Source organism: Hypanus sabinus, chromosome 6 (assembly GCF_030144855.1).
Source record: "Hypanus sabinus isolate sHypSab1 chromosome 6, sHypSab1.hap1, whole genome shotgun sequence".
Classification (NCBI taxonomy): domain Eukaryota; kingdom Metazoa; phylum Chordata; class Chondrichthyes; order Myliobatiformes; family Dasyatidae; genus Hypanus; species Hypanus sabinus.
Genome location: NC_082711.1, coordinates 165,870,702 through 165,889,423, shown reverse-complemented (window position 1 = coordinate 165,889,423; position 18,722 = coordinate 165,870,702). Strand labels below are relative to the sequence as shown.

General features: G+C 44.6%; 2 long non-coding RNA genes across 8 annotated transcripts in view; one reads left to right on the top strand and one right to left on the bottom strand.

Moving 5' to 3' along the window:
* Positions 1 to 227: 227 nt before the first annotated feature.
* On the bottom strand, positions 228 to 18,556 carry LOC132396048 (uncharacterized). Of its 5 annotated transcripts, XR_009512829.1 has the most exons (6): positions 18,418 to 18,501; positions 18,117 to 18,273; positions 16,981 to 17,152; positions 14,591 to 14,651; positions 5,982 to 7,020; positions 228 to 676 (listed from the first exon to the last, which is right to left on the bottom strand). It is a non-coding gene; the product is annotated as an uncharacterized LOC132396048 (long non-coding RNA). The 5 variants fall into 5 exon arrangements; XR_009512826.1 differs by having other exon boundaries at positions 18,117 to 18,556; XR_009512828.1 differs by having other exon boundaries at positions 5,982 to 6,084; positions 18,117 to 18,556.
* The window catches only part of LOC132396049 (uncharacterized), a 53,152-nt gene continuing 42,356 nt past the window's right edge, over positions 7,927 to 18,722 (top strand). For all 3 annotated transcript variants that reach the window (XR_009512833.1, XR_009512831.1, XR_009512832.1), the window contains exon 1: positions 7,927 to 12,544. This is a non-coding gene — a long non-coding RNA (uncharacterized LOC132396049). The remainder of the gene's footprint in view (positions 12,545 to 18,722) is intronic.

Below are 18,722 nucleotides of genomic sequence, written 5' to 3'. Positions count from 1 at the left end.
CTGAAAAACCAGCTGTTCTTTCTGTGAGCATGTGTCCTTCCCTCTTCAATCCCAGCTGTGGGATCCTGATGCTTAAGTGATCCAAAGCTTCTTTGGAAGTAATGAATGAGGCATAAAACTTGTTGCTTGTGGCTATTTTATGATGTGTTACTAGAGCAAGGTAGAAGTGTTGAGAGAACAAAACAATAGAGCAAACTAAAAAGTAGTCATCGTCTTCTCAAAGTTCAAGGTTAAAATAAATTTACTATATACAAAAACAAGTCATATCCAACTCTGAGATTCATTTTCTTGCAGGCATACTCAATAAGTCCATAATAGAATAATAACCATAATCAATGAAAAACAGCACCGACTTGCATGTTCAACCAGTGTACAAATAACACAAACTGTGCAAGTATAAAAAGAAAGTAATAATAAATAAATAAGCAATAAATATTGAGAACACGAGATGAAGCGTCCTTGAAAGTGAGATCACTGGTGTGGGAACATTTCAATAATGGGGCAAGTGAAGTTGAGTGAAGTTATTTCCTTCGGTTCAAGAGCCTGATGGTTGAGGGGTAGCAACTGTTCCTGAAGCTGGTGGTGTGGTTCCTGAGGCTCTCATACCTTTTTCTTGATGGTAGCAATGAGAACAGAACATGTTCTGGAAGGAGGGGTCCTTGATGATGGATGCATACTAGACAAGAGATAACAGAAATTCCAGTAATAAAATAGCCAGCTTCAAGTAATATAATAGCCATCACTGAAACTAAGAACTTTCCAATACTAGGCTGAAAAGTTTACTGAACAATTACATGTATATACAGGTGTTTATATAAAAATACAAGCAAGCACTGGAAAGTTAAACTTCAAGGAAAATAATAATCAGACAGCCCAATTCTGCACCTCCTCCGTGTGTCACTTTCACAATTGTTCAGCAAGGACCTGAGGTCCAATTGTAAAGCATCACTAGGGGGAAAGTTAAAGTTTGGTTCAGACAGACGCAGAAAATGTAGAACCAAATCCGGTTTTCCTGGCCTATCCTAAGGCAGGGGCCACCAACCTTTTTTGCACCGCGGACCGGATTCATATTGACAATATTCTTGCAGACCGGCTGACAGTGGGGGGGCTGGGGTAGGTGTTAAACACGACCGGAATACAGCCATACTCAAAGGAGGTTCCTTATGTCCAATCTATTCTGCAATTTAGTTTACGTGGCTATCAGCACTTGCTTCTGTCCTGCTTGCTCACGCTTTTCCGCTCAAAAAACTCAACAGGTTAGTCTTTGAGTGTAGGGTGCTTGGACTCAGGGTACCGAAGCAGTTTTGATGGCTTCATTGTCTCATTAGACAGCCTCCAGGCCTGAACTCCAGCCTGCCGCCAGACGCCTTGGCCAGGTGCGGCTGGTCGTGGGTGGGGTGAGAGGACAAGGGCCAGAGGACCCTGTTCCGGGGCCATGGCGATCGCAGTCCTGAGAGAGAGACTGAGCGAGTGAGGAGTGTATGCCCACCCCCCTTGTAGGTAGCTAGGATCTATCGGCCGACAAAAGTTTGTCTTGAGGGAGGTAGCTGCTCTGCTACTTACAAAACCCTCCTGAATTAGGTGGTCTGCAAATATCTTAGCACCAGGTTCTCCATGAACATTCAGTGTACTAAGCAGGTTTAGAGGTGGCGCCCATCTGTCCGCGCTCCAGGCCAGTAGTAACGGCACTTCCCACTGGCTGTGCAAGGCCAAACAGTGATCCCCCGTGTGGAGGTATCACTGCATTGAGGCCACTGATGATCTTGTGTGTGTTCAAGTTCAACGGTGGGCGTGACAGGGAATGGGGAAAGGTGCAACTGACTCATATGGTTTCATATCGCGTTGAGATCTGGGTTCAATCCCGAGCACATAGCTAGCAGAGGGAAGGAGTCTCTTCCTTTGGAAGAGACGTATTTGCACCACAGCACCCGAGCTTTTGTATATCTAGTCAATTATTGATCTTTCACTCCTGAGGTTATTAAAACTCCAGGTGAATATTGACAATAACACACAGCTTTCCTAACTATAGGTCCGCCAAATCAAAGACTTTCACCTCACCTCCAGTCTACCCTTTAACCAATTTCCCCAGAGTAACACACACAAAATGCTGGAGGAACTCAGCAGGTCATACAGCATCTATGGAGAGTGTTCAATGTGAGTATTACTAAAAGTAAGTTAATACTAATCGCGGAGCTGTTGGTAGCAAGAGGCGGGATCCGGGGTTGGCGGGGTCTTTACTTCCGCTCTTTTACTCCCAGTATGCATTGTATATAGTTCCTCCACCCAGGCCGCACGAGGTACCTGGAAGCCTCTGTATTGTAAATATCATTTGCCGTCCCAGATAAAGATGCTCTTTTGGCCATCAAGTTGTCGAGTGGTCTTTTTGTAAAGTAGAGGTTACCACAGAGAGGAATAAACAACTAAGACCCTTCATCCTTGTTCTTCACTTCCTTCAGCAGATTAGTCAACTGTATATTTCTCTCCATAGATGCTGCCCAACCTGCTGAGCTCCTCCAGCATTTTGTGTGTGTTACTCTGGATTTCCAGCATCTGCAGAAACCCTTGTGTTTATGACCTAATTTCCCCATCCCTGATCCTTAGGAGTGTCCACCACACATCATGGAGCTGCCAAATCTTTCTCTGCTCACTTGTTGCCTTGTAGAGTGTCACTACCTCCCAACACGAACAGCTCCGAAATCCTCACCCCACCACCGTTGTAACAGTCACTGACATGTTACAAAACTTTGGTGATAAGTGCTCACCTTACAGAGGCTGACATGACGAGGACGATGGCTCGTGTAGGGTGTACATTGGCAACTGTGCAAACGTACCCAACCACCAAAGGAAAATCCCTCTCTGCAACTGAGCACATCTACAATGAGCGATGCCACAAGAAAGCAGCATCACCCTCACCATCCTGGCTACGCCCTTTTCTCGCTGCTACCATCAGGAAGGAGATACAGGAGCCTTAGGTCCCACGCCACCAGGTTCAGGAACAGTTATTGCCCTACAACCATCAGGCTCCTGAACCAGTGTGGATACTGTAACTTCACTCTTCCCAACTCTGAACTGATTGCACAACCTATGGACTCTACAACTCATGCTGTCAACATTACTTACTTACCTATTTATTATTATTATTATTATTATTATTTATTTTTGTTTTATTTGCACAGATTGCTGTCACCTGCACATTGGTTTTTCGTTAGTCTGAGTTTGTATGTAGTTTTTCATTGATTTTATTACATTTCCTTGCTCTATTCTACCATGAAAGCCTGTAAGAAAATGAATCTCAGGGTAGTATATGGTGACATATATGTACGTTGATAATAAATTTACTTCGAAATGCACATAGCCACCCAAAGGCTTTCTGTTTGAACTATAGTCTGGGTAATAGCACAGAGTGGATTGTCTGCAAAATACTCCAATTATATTTCCTGACTATTTTATAGAAAGAACATAGTGTTAGATAGGCTCTACATTGGATACCTGATGTTCTGGGCTCCCATTCTGTATAGATTTAGCTTCAGTCTGTGCATCAGAATATTAGTTAGCTTTTTAGACTGAATGAATCTGTGGTCAGAATCTGTGTGAAAACGTTGGCCTTATGTAACGTTCAGCTGGGCCGATTTCAGTGATGGCTCCTTTGGACGGCGAACGCCAGGCCGGAGGGAGAAGAGGAGAATCAGCCCCTACCTCCCTTTTGCGTAAGCATCACAGATCAGTGTCAGTGTGATACCTCCTGTGGCTAACAAGCTGGTGGAAAGCACTGCTGAGAGAGTAAAGAAGAGGAGAAGGAGAGGAAAAATCTAAAATAAAAATACTTTCCTTAATTAATTAATAATAAGTGCTTTATTGATCCCGTGGGAAATTATTTTATTATTATTATTCTACATGTTGGAAGTAGAATCACTCAAGATAACAATCTTTGCTTTAATTTTAATTTAAAATTAAAATTTAATTTAAGATTTTTAATTTAAATTTAAAAATATTTATTCTTGCTTTTAATTCTTTTTGTAATCTTGTCCTCACTGTCTCTATAATCTCTACTAAAACCCACTGAGATAGCTATGATCATCTAATTTTGGGGTTGTGCCCAAAGCCAGATTTAATTGTCCCATTTTTAGCATTGTGGATTCCATGGCCTTAAGTTCCCTGCCTCCTTCTCCCTATTAAGGTACTCTCTCTATGACCATCTGCGTTATTTCTCCCTGTTGGTCTGACACTAATTTTTGTTAATGAATCATTTTGAAAACTTTAATTCAATGAAAGTTGATTCCACAATTTTTTTTCTCTACAATTTAGCAAAGAAATTGGGAGGGGTGGCTCGGCAAGGGAAGCTTTAAGGCTAAATTTGTGCAGTTGTAAAAGAGTATTTGTCAGCCTGCGCCTGGAAAACTCCAAAACAGTGTTAAATGTAATTTGCAAGAACTTCTTCTTCATGCGGAACTTTCTCAGTGAAACATTCCATTTCGCCACGTTTAATGGCTTTGCATTTTGTGTCTGTGCATTAATGAGGCCCCAGCTCAACCTAATCAGGAGGAAACCAAGCAGATAATTGTTTCAATTTTTAATTCAGAGTTATGATAGGGAATCAAAGTCACACTGCTGTTGCTGAGCCTGTCTAGTTCCAGGCCATTGAGCTTTTCAATTTTCCTTTGAATTTTCTGGTGGCCTTTCGGAGACCTCGCTCGTTTGGAGCCTCAGGCCCAGACTGGGAAGTTTTGCAGCGTTGTGTGCACCTGTTCCTGTAAGTTCTGGGAGACTGCATCTGACTGTTGCCTCCATTTTTCCTCGGTGTGGACAATCAGGGTGAAAAACAACCCATCTATTTCAGCTAGGAGGCGTGGGAGTAGGCCAGGGGTGGAGAGAAGCTGGATAAATCCATTTAATAGATTGTGAGAGCATTAGTTTCAATATTTTGGCATGTTCTCAGTTCCCCTTCACCTCTGGTCTCCCTGCTCCTGATATGGAAGGTGCTGCACTGTGCGGTGTTCCCTACACTAGATCTTGATAGCAGCTTTAATGCGTGGATAAGTGACCAACTCATTTATTAGACAACTCATTAATTCCCTTCCCTGCTGTGGGATGTTCTATTTCATTTTTGTTATCCTGAACTTTAAGTTCCTTTGGTAAAGTGACAGGGTCCCGACGTGGAGAGTTGTCCCTTGGAACCGTGTGGAATAGTGTGGCTCCGGATTCCAACAGCAGCCCAGGGCAACTCAGTGGTGCCACTGCCTCATAGCTCCAGTGAGCTGGGATGCTGTCCATGTGGAGTTTGCACATTCTCCCTGTGACTTCATGGGTTCCCTCCGGATATTCCAGTTTCCTCTGGAGTCCCAAAGATGGGCTGGTCAGCAGGTCATTTGGCTACTCAACATTGCCCCCTGATGTATAGGGGGGTGGTAAAATCTGGAGCGAGAGGGGGAGAGTTGATGGAATGCGGGGCGAAAAGCATGGGATTACTGATAATAGGTTCTTGCTGCGAAACACAAACTCACTGGGCCGAAGCCTGTTTCCATGCCGTGTGTTATTAAACTTCAAATCCCAGAATCCTTTTCTCACCAAGAAACTCTGGAATCCCTGCTTGTGGGGGGGGGGGGGGGTGGGGTGAGTGTGTGTGTGTGTGAGATGTTGACCAACATCCCTGCCCCTAAGGGTTTGCTTTCAGGGGTGGGGTTGCCAATGTCCTGGTCACTGTAAATGGAAGCGCACCCTGGTGAGATTCAGCTCCCTAAGGCGGAGGGTTCAATTTGCTGTCGGAGTGAGCTGAGGAATGCAGTCATTGGAGAAAAAACAATTCTGTGCGGGTATAAGAGGATGTTTTTAAGCACTTTTTAAAAGCAGTAGAACAGTGCAGATCAGGAAAAAGCCCACAATGTCCATGCTGAGCACAATATTGAATGAAACCAAATCTCTTCAGCCCGCGTATGATTTATATCCCTCATTTTGTTGTATGTTCATCCATCTATATTACTTACTGCCTGTTACATCACTGGTATTTAGGGCAGCAGTGAAGGTCCTCCCACTCTGGCAGAGCTCAGGGCTTCCTTCATCATGTCAGTAGTTTCCTCTCGATTTTCACTATGATAATGTAAGACACAGGAACGGAATGATGTTATTTGGCCCATTGAGTCTGGTCCTCCATTCAATCATGGCTGCTTTATTATCCCTCTCAATCCCATTCTCCTGCCTTCTTCCAGTAACCTTTGACGCACTTACTAATCAAATCTCCGCTTTAAATATACCCAGGGACTTGCCCTCCACAGCCATCTATGGCAATGAGTCCCACAGAACCACCATCCTTTGGTTAAAAAAATTCCTCCTACTCTCTGTTCCAAAGGGACACCCTTGTATTCTGAGGCCGTACCCTTTGGTCCTGGACTCATCCACTATAGGAATCATCCTCTCCACATCCACTAGGCCTTTCAATATTCGATAGGTTTCATTAAGAACCACCCCTCCCATTCTTCTAAACTCCAGCAGGTACGGGCCCAGAGCCATTTAACACTCCTCGTACATTAACACTTTGATTCTAGGGGTCAGTGCAGTGAATCTCCTTTGGACGTTCTTCCAATCCCATGGTCAAAGCTTGTTGTCACATGGGTGGCTGCAGGTTTGTCAATAGTGAGGAGAAAATGAACGTGCTATGTTGAATCATACCATTTTAGCCAAAGTTCAAAGTTAAATTCTATTATCAAAGTACATGTATGTCACCATATACAACCCTGAGATTCATTTTCTTGTGGGCATACTCAGCAAACCTATAGAATAGTAAGTGTAAGAGGATCAATGAAAGCTCAGAGTGCAGAAGAAAGCAGGCTGTGCAAACGTACGAATCTCCACGCTCTTAGATAAACGCCACGTGCAATCAGTCATTACAACACCAAGTATCCTGTTTCAGTGAAATGCACAAGAGTTAAGACTGAAAGCGGTGCAGGATCCAGGTTACGTCCTGCTGTCTGTGCGGAGTTTGCATGATCTCTCTCTCTCAGCAGAATCGAAATCAGAAAATGGAATCTGCGGCAAGATAGTAGTAATCAGAATTAGAATCAAGCTCATCATCATCAAAAGATGTTATGAAATTTGTTTGCTGTGGCAATAGTACAGTGCAGTACCTATAAATTACAATAAGAACATACTGCGTATAAAAGAATAAATAAATCATGCAAGATGAAAGCAAAGTAGTGAGGTAGTGTTTGTGGGTTCGGTGTCCGTTCAGAAATCTAATGGCAGGGTGGAAGAAGCTGCTCCTAAAATGTTGTGTGTGTGTGTACAGGATCCTGTACCTCCTCCTTGATAGTAACAATGAGAAGAGGGCATGTTGTTGGTAGTGAGGGCCCTTCCTGATGGACACCACCTTCTTCAAATGGTTCTGTTTATTACAACATGTGTACAACATGAAATACCTAATCTTCGCAGACATCCATGAAAATTCCCAAAAGAATCAATGACGGAAAAAGCATTAGAACCCCAAAGCCTCCTCTACCCCCTCCCCATGAAAGCAGCACCATAGCATTAACCTCCAACTCCCCCAATGCCCACCACCCACCGAGAAACAGCAAAGCACCCAAAGAGAGACCGTGAACTGCAGTCAACAGAAACTATTGTTTGCCTGACAGCTCAACATGGCACAGGCTCTCTCTCTCTCTCTCTCTCTCTCTCGCTCTCTCGCTCTCTCTCTCTCTCTCTCTCTCTCGCTCTCTCCCTTGCTCTCTCTCTCTCTCACTCTCTCTCGCTCTCTCGCTCTCGTTCTCTCTCTCTCTCACTCACTCTCTCTCTCTCACTCACTCTCTCTCTCTCACTCTCTCTCTCTCGCTCTCTCTCTCTCGCTCTCTCGTTCTCTCTCTCTCTCTCAATCTCTCTCTCTCTCTCTCACTAACAAGCAACAGAGAGATGTCACCCATTTCACAGTGAAAGGTGAGAATTATAATTACTGTTACAGTCTGCTGCATTGTTTTTTATTCTGAGATTCTCTGACTGACCAGCAGCAAACTCTCCCTACCATTGAGAGAACAAAAGAGAGAGATAGAGAGCGAGAGTGAGTGAGAGAGAGAGAGAGTGAATGAGAGAGAGAGTGAGTGAGTGAGAGAGAGAGTGAGTGAGTGAGAGAGAGAGTGAGTGAGAGAGCAAGAGAGGGGGAGAGAGAAAGTGCGAGAGAGGGAGAGAGAGACAGAGATAAAGAGAGGGAGAGAGAGAGAGGAGAGACAGAGACAGAGAGAGAGAGAGAGACAGAGGGAGAGAGAGCACAAAGCATCAGTTGTGTTATACTGTTTACTTTTCAACTTGTGTTATAAAGGCACCTTATTAGTCAATTTATGTGTGATAGTATTACTGTATGTGTTGTGTGTGAGTCATATGTACTGTGTTGTGCACATTGATCCAGAAGAACATTGTTTCATTTACTGGGACAGATGAATACACTTCAGTGGCAATAAACTTGAACTTGAATTCTGGGAGGGAGAGTGTTGATAAGAATCTGAGGAGAATAAAACAGGATTAGTGTAGGATCATGGTAAGTGGGTGGCTGATAGTTCACGTGGACTTGATGGGCCAAATAGCCTGTCGGTATGCTGTATGATTAAACATACAGAGGGTGCCAGAAGAGGTTTATCAGGAAGCTGCCTGCATTAGAGGGCATGTGCAGTAAGGAGAGGTTGTACAGACTGAGGTTGTTTTCTCCGAGGAGAGATCTGATGGCAGTTTATAAGGTTATGAGAGGCATAGAGTTGACAGATTGTATCTTTATCCCAGGGTCAAAATGTTTAATACCAGAGGCATGCATTTAAGGTGAGCAGGGATAATTTCAAAGGAGATGTGAAGGGCAAGTTTTACATAGAGTGTGGTGGGTGTTTGGAATGCGCTGCCCGGGGGGTGGGGTAGTAGAGGCAGAAACATTAGGGACTTTTAAGAGATGTTTAGATAGACACGTGAATGTGAGGGAAATGGCAGGATATGGACATTGTTTGGGCAGAAAGGATTAGTTGAATTGGTCATTTGATTGGCTCGGTACAGCACTGTAGGTCGAAGGGCCTGCCCCTGTGCCGTATCGTCCTGTATGTGGATATCACCCAGGAAAATTCTCAATAGGCTTTGGGAATTCCCGCAATGAACAGTCACATAAAAATCTCTTCCAGGAACATATAAAAGCAAAATCTGCTCCGAGAAGGACATAATCTTCCTCCCCCACCTGCCCGAGGCGGCTTGCGGTGTGGACTTGTGGAAGTGCGTAGGTCTGACCTACTGGGAGTGGCAGTCTCTGAACCCACTCTGAACCATCGGGGGTTTATAGCTCACTTTCAAAGAGCCCAGAAGTGATGAGGTTCCTTGAATTAAATGTTTGCACTGGTATTTGAACTTCTGACTCTGGCATCACTAGTACAGCACATTAACAACTAACCAGGCGTGGGTTAACTAGAAATATAACTCTGTCTCTCTGCAAACTAAGCTGCCTGTTCATGAGCATTTTTAGCATTTCTTGTGCTTCCTTCGGTTTTCCAGCCATTGTAGTGTGGTGTACGGTGCTTTTCGTGCCATGATGACTACCTCACCCGGTTTCAACAGTGAACTCTTTGTAACCCAAATCTCTAAGCAAGTTCCCCACGCAGAAGATGCCTGTAGCTTCACAGCAGCTGGGAAATCTCGCTGCTTCCCGTGACCACGTGGGTTTCCTCCGGTTGCTCTGGTTTCCTCCCACAGCCCCAAGGATATTGGGGTTTGGTAGGTAAGGAGTTTGGATGTTCTCCTCCTGAATGCGTGGAGTTTCCTCCAAGTGCTTCGCTTTCCACCCGCATTCTAAAGACTGTAAGACACAGTAGAACTAGGCCATTCAGCCCTTTGCATCTTCTCCTACATAGGGGTTAGTAGGGCAGTTGGTCACATGGGTGTAATTGAGCAGCATGGGCTTGATGGGCCGGAAGGCTTTTACCTTGCAGTGTCGGGAAGTCTTTGCTATGGAGGCACAAGAGACTGCAGGCGTTAGAGTTTGGAGATAAAAATAAGCTGAGTCAGGCCGCTTCTGTAGGGAGAGATGTTCGTTCGGCATTTTTCCTATCATTGTTTTTAAGTTGACACCGTGATTGCCATACACAGTTTTGGTCTCCTTACCTAAAGGAGGGTATCTTTGCCTTGATAAGGCTCACTCAATTAATTCCAAATTTCAAAGTTCAAAGTAAATTTGATTATCAAAGTACACACATATCACCATATACAACCATGAGATTCATTTTCTTGTGGGCATACTCAATAAATCCATAAAATAACAACCATAGAAGAATCAGTGAAAAATTGCACCAACTTGAATGTTCAACTAGTGTGCCATAGGCAACAAACCGTGCAAATATAAAAAAGAAAGAAATAATATTAATAATAATAAATAAGCAATAAATATTAAAAACATGAGATGAAGAGTCCTTGAAGGTGGGTCCGTTGGTTGTGGGAATATTTCAGTGATGGGGTGAGTGAGGTTGAGTGAAGTTACCTCCTCTAGTTCAAGAGCCTGTTGTTTGAGGGATAATAACTGTTCCTGAATCTGGTGGTGCAAGTCCTGATGCTCCTGTACCTTCTTCCTGATGGCAGCAGCGAGAAGAGAGCATGACCTGGGTGGTGAGGGTCCCTGATGATGGACACTTTGTGTAGATGTGCTCAATTCTGGGGAAGGCTTTACCTGTGATGGGCTGGTCTATATCCACTACTTTTTGTAGGATTTTCCCGTCAAGGGCATTGGTGTTTCCATACCAGGCTGTGATGCAGCCAGTCAATACACATCCATGGAAGTTTGCCTAAGTTTTAGATGTCATGTTGAATCTTTTCAAACTCCTAAAGAAGTAGAGGTGCTGCATGCTTTCCTTGTAACTGCACTGACCTGCTGGGCCCAGGACAGGTCACAAATGACACAGATGGATTTAAAGTTGATGACTCTCCACCTCTGATTCTCCAATGAGGTCTGGCTCATGGACCTCTGTTTTCCTCCTCCTGAAGTCAATAATCAGCTCCTTGGTCTTGCTGATACTGAGTAAGAAGTTGTTGTCATGACACCACCACTCAGCCAGATTTTCAATCTCCCTCCTATTTGCTGAGTCGTCACCACCTTTGATTCAGCCAATGACTGTGGTGTCGTCAGCAATGTTGAATATGGCATTGGCTTGGCCACACGGGAGGGTTACCAACTATAATACTGAAGGAGGCCTTCCAGCCCATCGTATCCAGGCCATTTCCCAGCGGAGCAATCCCATCAGTCCCATTCTCCCTCCTTATTTTCCTTTCAGCCTACAGTTTTGCATTCTTACATGCCCATCAGCTCCCCTTTGATAGTTTGCCACTCACCTGTAGTAAGGGGTCATGTTACCTGCCAGATAACCTTACAGCAGATAAAAGGATGTGGAGTAAAATGAAGCAACCAGAAGAAAGCAACACGCAAACTGGTCACAAGCAGTACCCAAGGTAAAGATCAGTCGCAGCACCCTGGAGCCCATGAGGCAGTGATCTACCCAGTACTGCACAGTTTGGTATTATGAGGAAATTTAAGCTTTTTGAGGTTTTACTATCAGATGAATGAAGTCTGTTTTCGTTAAGACAGAAAAAAATTGTGAGGGGTTTTACCAGCACCAATGTCATGGGATACAGTATTATCCCTTTAGAAGAGGGGCCTAGTCTCAGGTCACCCATTTCCAACTGAGAATGAGGTGGGGAGGAACTTATTCAATTTGAGGCTCCTTCAGCCTTACGTCCCTCCCCACCAGGTTCAGGAACAGTTCAACCATCGGGCTCCTGACCCAGCGTGGCCATCTTCACTCACCTCAACACTGAACTGATCACTGATCACAACCAATGGACTCACTTCAAAGACTCCACAACTCGTGTTCTTGGTACTATCTATCTATCCATCTATCTATCTATTTATTTATTTATTGCATTTGCACAGTTAGTCTTCTTTTGCATGTTGGTTGTTTGCCTGCCTTTGCTTGTGTGTAGTTTCTCATTGATCTATCATACTGTGAATACCTGCAAGAAAATGATTCCCAGGGTGGCATGTGCTGACATATATGTACTTTGATAATAAATTACTTTGAACTTGAGCCATAAAATACATCCAAGCTGAGGTATTTAGGGTTTAGAGCAGGGGCTCCCAGCCCTTTTTATGCCATGGACCCCTACCATTAACTGAAGGGTCCGTGGACTCTAGGTTGGGAACCTCTGCTTTAGGGGAACCAAGAGTTTGGGGAGTAAAATGGACGAGAAGCTATCGATTAGATCAGCCGCAATGGTGGAGTTGGCTCAAGGGGCTGACTGACTATTCCTGTTCCGATTTCCATGCTATTTTGTTTCTCCCGCAGCATTTGAATGTCATACCTGTTCTATCCGACTTTTTCCGGTGCATCTACCTGTCACGTGACGGCTCAAGACTAGAGCTAGAAAACTAGAGATAGCAGCATACTATCAGAAGCATGAAAATCAGCCTGAGGTTATCAATCTGTGTCGGCCTTATGCAAACGATTAATTCTGAATCAACCCTTAAAACAAAAGACTGATCCAGTTGCACAAGGTAATGTTTGCATGTTGCTTCATGCGCTCTCTCTTTTAAAATGGTACCACCATGAAGCAGAAGCTGAAAGCAAGCAGTGTGGCAATGCGCTGTGCTCTATCAGCAAGGGTTGGTAGAAGGCTTGTTTACTCCCAGAACTGGAACACACTCATTGTCTTCAGCTCTGTCACTAAACCCAATATCCTCTCCACTGTTTCTGTACCCCCCCAGCTGCCAGGGGAGAATGAATAGATACACATAGTTGTCACTTTATTAGGTACACCTGTATCTAATAATATCTAATCAGCCAATCACGTGGGAGCAACTCAGTGCATAAAAGCATGCAAATATGGTCAGGAGGTTCAGTTGTTGTTTAGGCTGAACATCAGAATGGTGAAGAAATGTGAACTAAATGACTTTGACTGTGGAATGATCGTTGGTGCCAGACAGGGAGGTTTGAGTATCTCAGAAACCGCTGATCTTTTGCAGTTTTCATGCATAACAGTCTCTAGAGCTTACAGAGGATGGTGCGAAAACAAAAAAACATCCAGTGAGCAGCCATTCTGTGGGCGAAAAGCCCTTGTTAATGAGTTACACACTGATTACGGTTCTTTGTGGGAATGGGACCTGCTCTCGGGGGTTTCATAACCGTCCGTTATTCAGCACGCCAAGGGATCAGCCTAAGAGTTCAGCTCGGCTTTGGAGGCCTAGGATCCCAGGGCTCTGGAGACGGGCGGATCAAAGGTCGGTGTCCCGGACTGGCGTGCCTTGGGAGCCGGAAGATCTCTGGCTGTGTGCCCAGAGACCTGAGATCTTTGGGCACAGAGCTAGAAAAAAGCAACACAACGGACTTTTCACATCGTAAACCAACAAGTTGTTTGTTCTGTTTCCCCACTCACTGTGAAACGGAGACACCTCCTTCTCCCTTATTAGGGAGAGGGAGAGCCTGTGGTATGTTGAATACCGGATGAAACGTGAAGTCTTTACGGTAACTGCAAGTCTGTGTCTTTGCTGTTGCTTAGCTCATGCTTGAGTGCTCGGTGACGGGTGCCCATGCTTTTCTTTGCTGGTGGGGGGAGGGGGGATTGTTGCTTGCTGCCGCTTACACGCGGAAGGGAGTGGAGCTGGGGGTGTGTGACTTTGGGGTTCTAACATTTAACTGTCGTTCATTCTTTGGGGCACTCCTCTGTTTTTGTGGATGGTTGCGAAGAAAAAGCATTTCAGTATGTATGTATATTGTGTACCTTTCTCTGAGATTAAATGTAGCTTCGAAACAACCTCTCACAATGTCAGCAAAACCAAGGAGCTGATTATTGACACCAGACATCCATGAGTGAGTTCTCATCAGGTGATTGGAGGTGGAGAGGGTCAGCAAGTTTAAATTGCTCGGTGTTACCATTTCAGAGGATGTGTTCTGGGCCCAGCAAGTAAGTGAAAGTTTGCAAAGATTTGGCAAGTCATTCAAAGCTTTGACAAACTACTTTAGATGTATGAGGTAGTGCATAGTGACTGGTAGCATCATGACAAGGTATGGAAACATCAATGTCCTTGAACAGAAAAGCCTACAGACTAGTCCGTCAGAATAAAGCCCTCTCCACCCCTGAGCAAATCTACATAGAGTGCTGTTGCAGGAAAGAAGCATCTGTCATGAAGGACCTCACCATCCATGCCATGTGCCTTTCTCTCTCCTGTCATCAGGAAGAAGGTACTGGAGCCTCATGACCTACACCAACAGGTTTAAGAACAGTTACAACCCTGCAACCATCAGGCTCTTGAACAGAGGAGATAACTTCACTCAAATTTACTCACCCCAACCCTACAACCTATGGACTCACTTTCAAGGACTCTTCATCTCATGCTCTCGATTTTTATTGCTTATTATTATTATTATTATTATTAAGTTTTTTTGTTTCTTTGTATTTACCGTGAATGCCCACAAGAAAATGAATCTCAAAGTTGTATATGGTGACATATATGTACTTTGATGATACATTTTCTTTGAACTTTGAACTATCACTGATAGTCAATTTTTATTTCAGATTTATTTAGTCAACAAATTGAACTTACCCAGCCTCCATGATGCAATGCGGGCTTTGACGTTTCTGGTCCATTTACTATTTCTTGCTGGCTATCAAATGAGAATGTGCCCCTAAATAATAATTTGATGAAGGTTGACATACATAGTTTCCAAGTTGGATCAATATATCCATGTCTGTGTAGGGTACATCAGAACCAGAATCAGAATCTGGTTTATTATCACTGACATGTCATGAAATTTGTTGTTTTGTGGTAACAGCACAGTGCAATACCTAAAAATGACCGAGTTGCAATAAGAAATATTTAAAAATAGTCAAAAAGAGACCTAAAAGTGAGGTAATATTCATCGGTTCATGGTCCCTTCAGAAACCTTATGGCAAAGGGCAAGAAGCTGTTCCTAAAATGTTGAGTGTGTGTCTTCAGGCTCTCGTACCCCCTCCTTGATGGTGGCAATGAGAAGAGGGTGTGTCCTAGGTGGTGAGGGTCCTTAATGATGGATGCCATGTTCTTGAGGCATCTCCTTTTGAAGATGTCCTCAGTGGTGGGGAGGCATGTTGGACTTGGCTAAGTCTGCAACCCTCTGCAACTCTTCCTGATCCCGTGCATTGGCACCTCTGTACCAGATGGAAATGCAACCCACCAGAACATAAGTAGAAATTTGCCAGAGCCTTTGGTGACATACCGCAGTGGTCCCCAACCACTGAGGAAATATTGAGGAAACGATATGATTTGGCGATATGAAACAATATGAGTCAGCTGCACCTTTCCTCATTCCCTGTCACGCCCAGTGTTGAACTTGGACCTACGCAAGGTCATCAGTCGCCTAAACGCAGTGACACCTTCACGCCAGAGATCACTGGGTGGCCTTGCGTGACTGGTGGGAAGTGCTGTTGGTACTGGCCCAGAACACAGACAGATGGGCGTCGTCTCTAAACCTGTTTAGCACACCGAATGTTCGTGGGGAGCCCGGTGCTAAGATATTCGCAGACGACCTAATTTGGGCTCAGGGTTTGTAAGTCCCTTGAGACAAACTTTTGTTGGCCGATAGATCCTACAAGGGGGCGGGCATGCGTCCTGTCGCACTCCTCCTCGCTCGGTCGCTCACTCTCTCCGGACTGCGACTGCCGCGACCCCGGTACAGGGACCTCCGGCCCTGACCTTGTCCTCTCACCCCACCCACAACCAGCTGCACCTGGCCAAGGCGTCTGGCGGCGGACGGGAGGCTGGAGTTCGGGCCCGGAGGCTGTCTAATGAGGCAATGAAGCCCTCAAAACTGCTTCGGTACCCTGAGTCCAAGCACCCTGCACTTAAAGACAAACCCGTTGAGTTTTTTGAGCAGAAAAAATGTGAGCAAGCGGGACAGAAGCAGGTGCTGATAGCCACGGAAACTAAATTGCGGGATAGACTAGACATAAGGAACCTCCTTTGAGTATGGCTGTATTCTGGTCATGTTTAACACCGCCTCCCCCATCATATTGTCAATATTAAACCGGTCCGTGGTGCAAAAAAAAGGTTGGTGATCCCTGACGTACCAAACCTCCTCAAACTCCTAATTAAATCTAGCCACTTCCATCAGGGAGGAGGCTATTTAGCATCCATGACAGGGCCAGCAGACTCAAAAACAGTGACTTTCCCCAAGCAGTAAGGCTGATCAACACCTCCACCTCACAACCACTACTTTATCTCTTCCTGCCAGAGTCAGCTATGTATAGACACTCCTGTATCTAGCTTCACTTTATGTATGTACATAAATCTATGTATAAAAGCTATCTTATGTATTTATATTAATAGCATTTTATTACTGTTTTCTTTATCTTATTGTGTTTTTTTGTATTGCACCAAACCCGGCATAACAAATATTTTATTCTCCTTTACACCTGTGTACTGGAAATGACGTTAAACAATCTTGAATCTTGGACCTGTCTTCATTGTAATTCCTTCAATATGTTGGGCCCAGAGATGTTGACACCCAGGAACATTATGGTCCCGGCTAGCAATTCAGGAACTGAGAGTTCATGCCTTGTTAAGGAATGCTAAACCTGTTAGTGCCAGTTCAAATGGGCAGGAAAGCTGTTGGATTATTGTAAAACCCCAAGTGGTCCCTTCTGCCCTTCAGCAGACAGAAACGGCCCCTACGTGGCCCTGCCTTCAGGGCAGCAAGTGTTGGTGACATTCCGAGAATGGGGAGAAGGCAAACACTGCTTTATGATTATTGCCACACAAGTTGTAACACAGGGGAGGGCGCACTAAACAGTCTGATAAATTGCAGACATTTCAGAACCAAAACTGTTTGATTTTCTGCTTTTACAACTTGGTGGCATACTGTACAGGGTGCCTGCCCTTGCTTTGAAAAATAAACTTCATTTACCTGCCCATGCAAGGTCAGAACACCCAGCTGAGATTAATTGATTAAATGCTACCTGTATTTGTCGTTTCCAGTATTGATCATTTTTTTAGTGCTGGTTCCAAGCCATGTCCTCTCTTACAGAAAAATCTTAACTCCCACAAGCAAGGTGGCAATGCTGTACCCTCCAGGTATGGGTTCCGGCAACACGATCATTTCCCAGAAATAAGCCATCAATAGGGTGTACTCTACAATACACAAAAAAAGTTACTGTTCCAGTTGAATAATCAGCAAACATGAAATATTTCCTGGAATAGCAGCAAATGTCACTTCCTGTACCACAGGATAGGATAGAATAGAAAAGTAACTCATATGTTGTGCTTGAATAGTTGGGGTTAGAAAATGATGTAATGTAGACCAAACATCATTAACTGTGTGATTAATTAGATTTGATTCCACCCCCCCCCCCCAACTCCAAACCTTTGCCAAGAAAGGAACATACATTCATCTCAGAAGAAGTATTGATGTAAGGCAACCTTGTTCTGCTGGACTCCTGACAGGAACGATACTGAGAGCAGGTGCATTAGCTGCACCAGTGGTGGTCCAGGTATCAGAATCAGGTTTGTTGTTCTGCAGCAGCGGCACAGTGCAGTGCTTAACAATTATGATAAGAATATATATGTAGGGCCTCCGTTAGTCTCGATAGACCATGGATTTGCACCAAGGAAAGTTTCCAGGGCGCAAGCCTGGGCAAGGTTTTTTTTTAATGGAAGACTGGCAGCTGCCCAAGCTGCAAGTCTTCTGTCTCCATGCCAGCAATGTTGTCCAAGGGAAGGGAATTTACACACACACACACACACACACACACACACACACACACACACGCACACACACACACCAATAGAGTGAGGTAGTGATGATGAGTTCAGAAATCTAATGACGAAGGGGGAGAGTTGTTTTAAAATATTGAGTGGATTTTTTTAGGATCCTGTACCTTCTCCCTGATGGTAGAATGAAAAGAGGGCACGTCCTGGTGATGGGGGTAGAGAATGATGGATGCTGCTTTTTGACAATGTCCTCGGTGCTGGGGAGGCTGGTGCCCCTGCTGGAGATGGCTGAGTTTGCAACCCTCCGCAGCTTTTTCCCATGGCCCCTCTGTATCAGATGGCGATGAGCACCAGTAGTGTCTGAAATATGTTGTTAGTCACTTACTTGGTTATCCTTTAGTGACTGACTGGGTGCTGACGACAGTAAGAGTCGGTTGTTTCTTCCAATGTTATTGCGACAAAGCTGTGAGTAGTATAATGTAGTTTTTGACTCAAGGTCCATGCACGCGACGTGGTTCAACAGTCGACTCTCTGGGTCATACCTGAAGCATGTCAAAAGTATAAGAAGAAAGCCCGTAATTTCTCACTCACTTCAGAGTAATGGCCCCGAGCATTGAAAATACCCTCGAACTGACCTCCAGCAATGCCTTGGGGCAATTAGCTCTGTGATCACAGCCTACGCTTACCTGAGCATACCGGGGAGGTTGATTGGTGTTCGAGCTGATGAAATTATGTCATCTGGAGCGCTGTAACACACTTGCATTGGTTAAGCGTGTTATTGAAACAGCATGTGGGTGCGGTGTCATAGCAACCGTGTGCCAGCTGGAGGAGGTAAAGTTTCTGCACTAATTTTGCTGGGGAAGATAGCCTCCTCCAACCCAACCACGTCCCAAGCAAAGAGCAACTCTTCTCCTTTCCTGTTTCTTCATTGAAGAATTTCTGATCAAGCTATTGAATTTTGCATGACAGTTTTACACTAAATTTTCTGGAC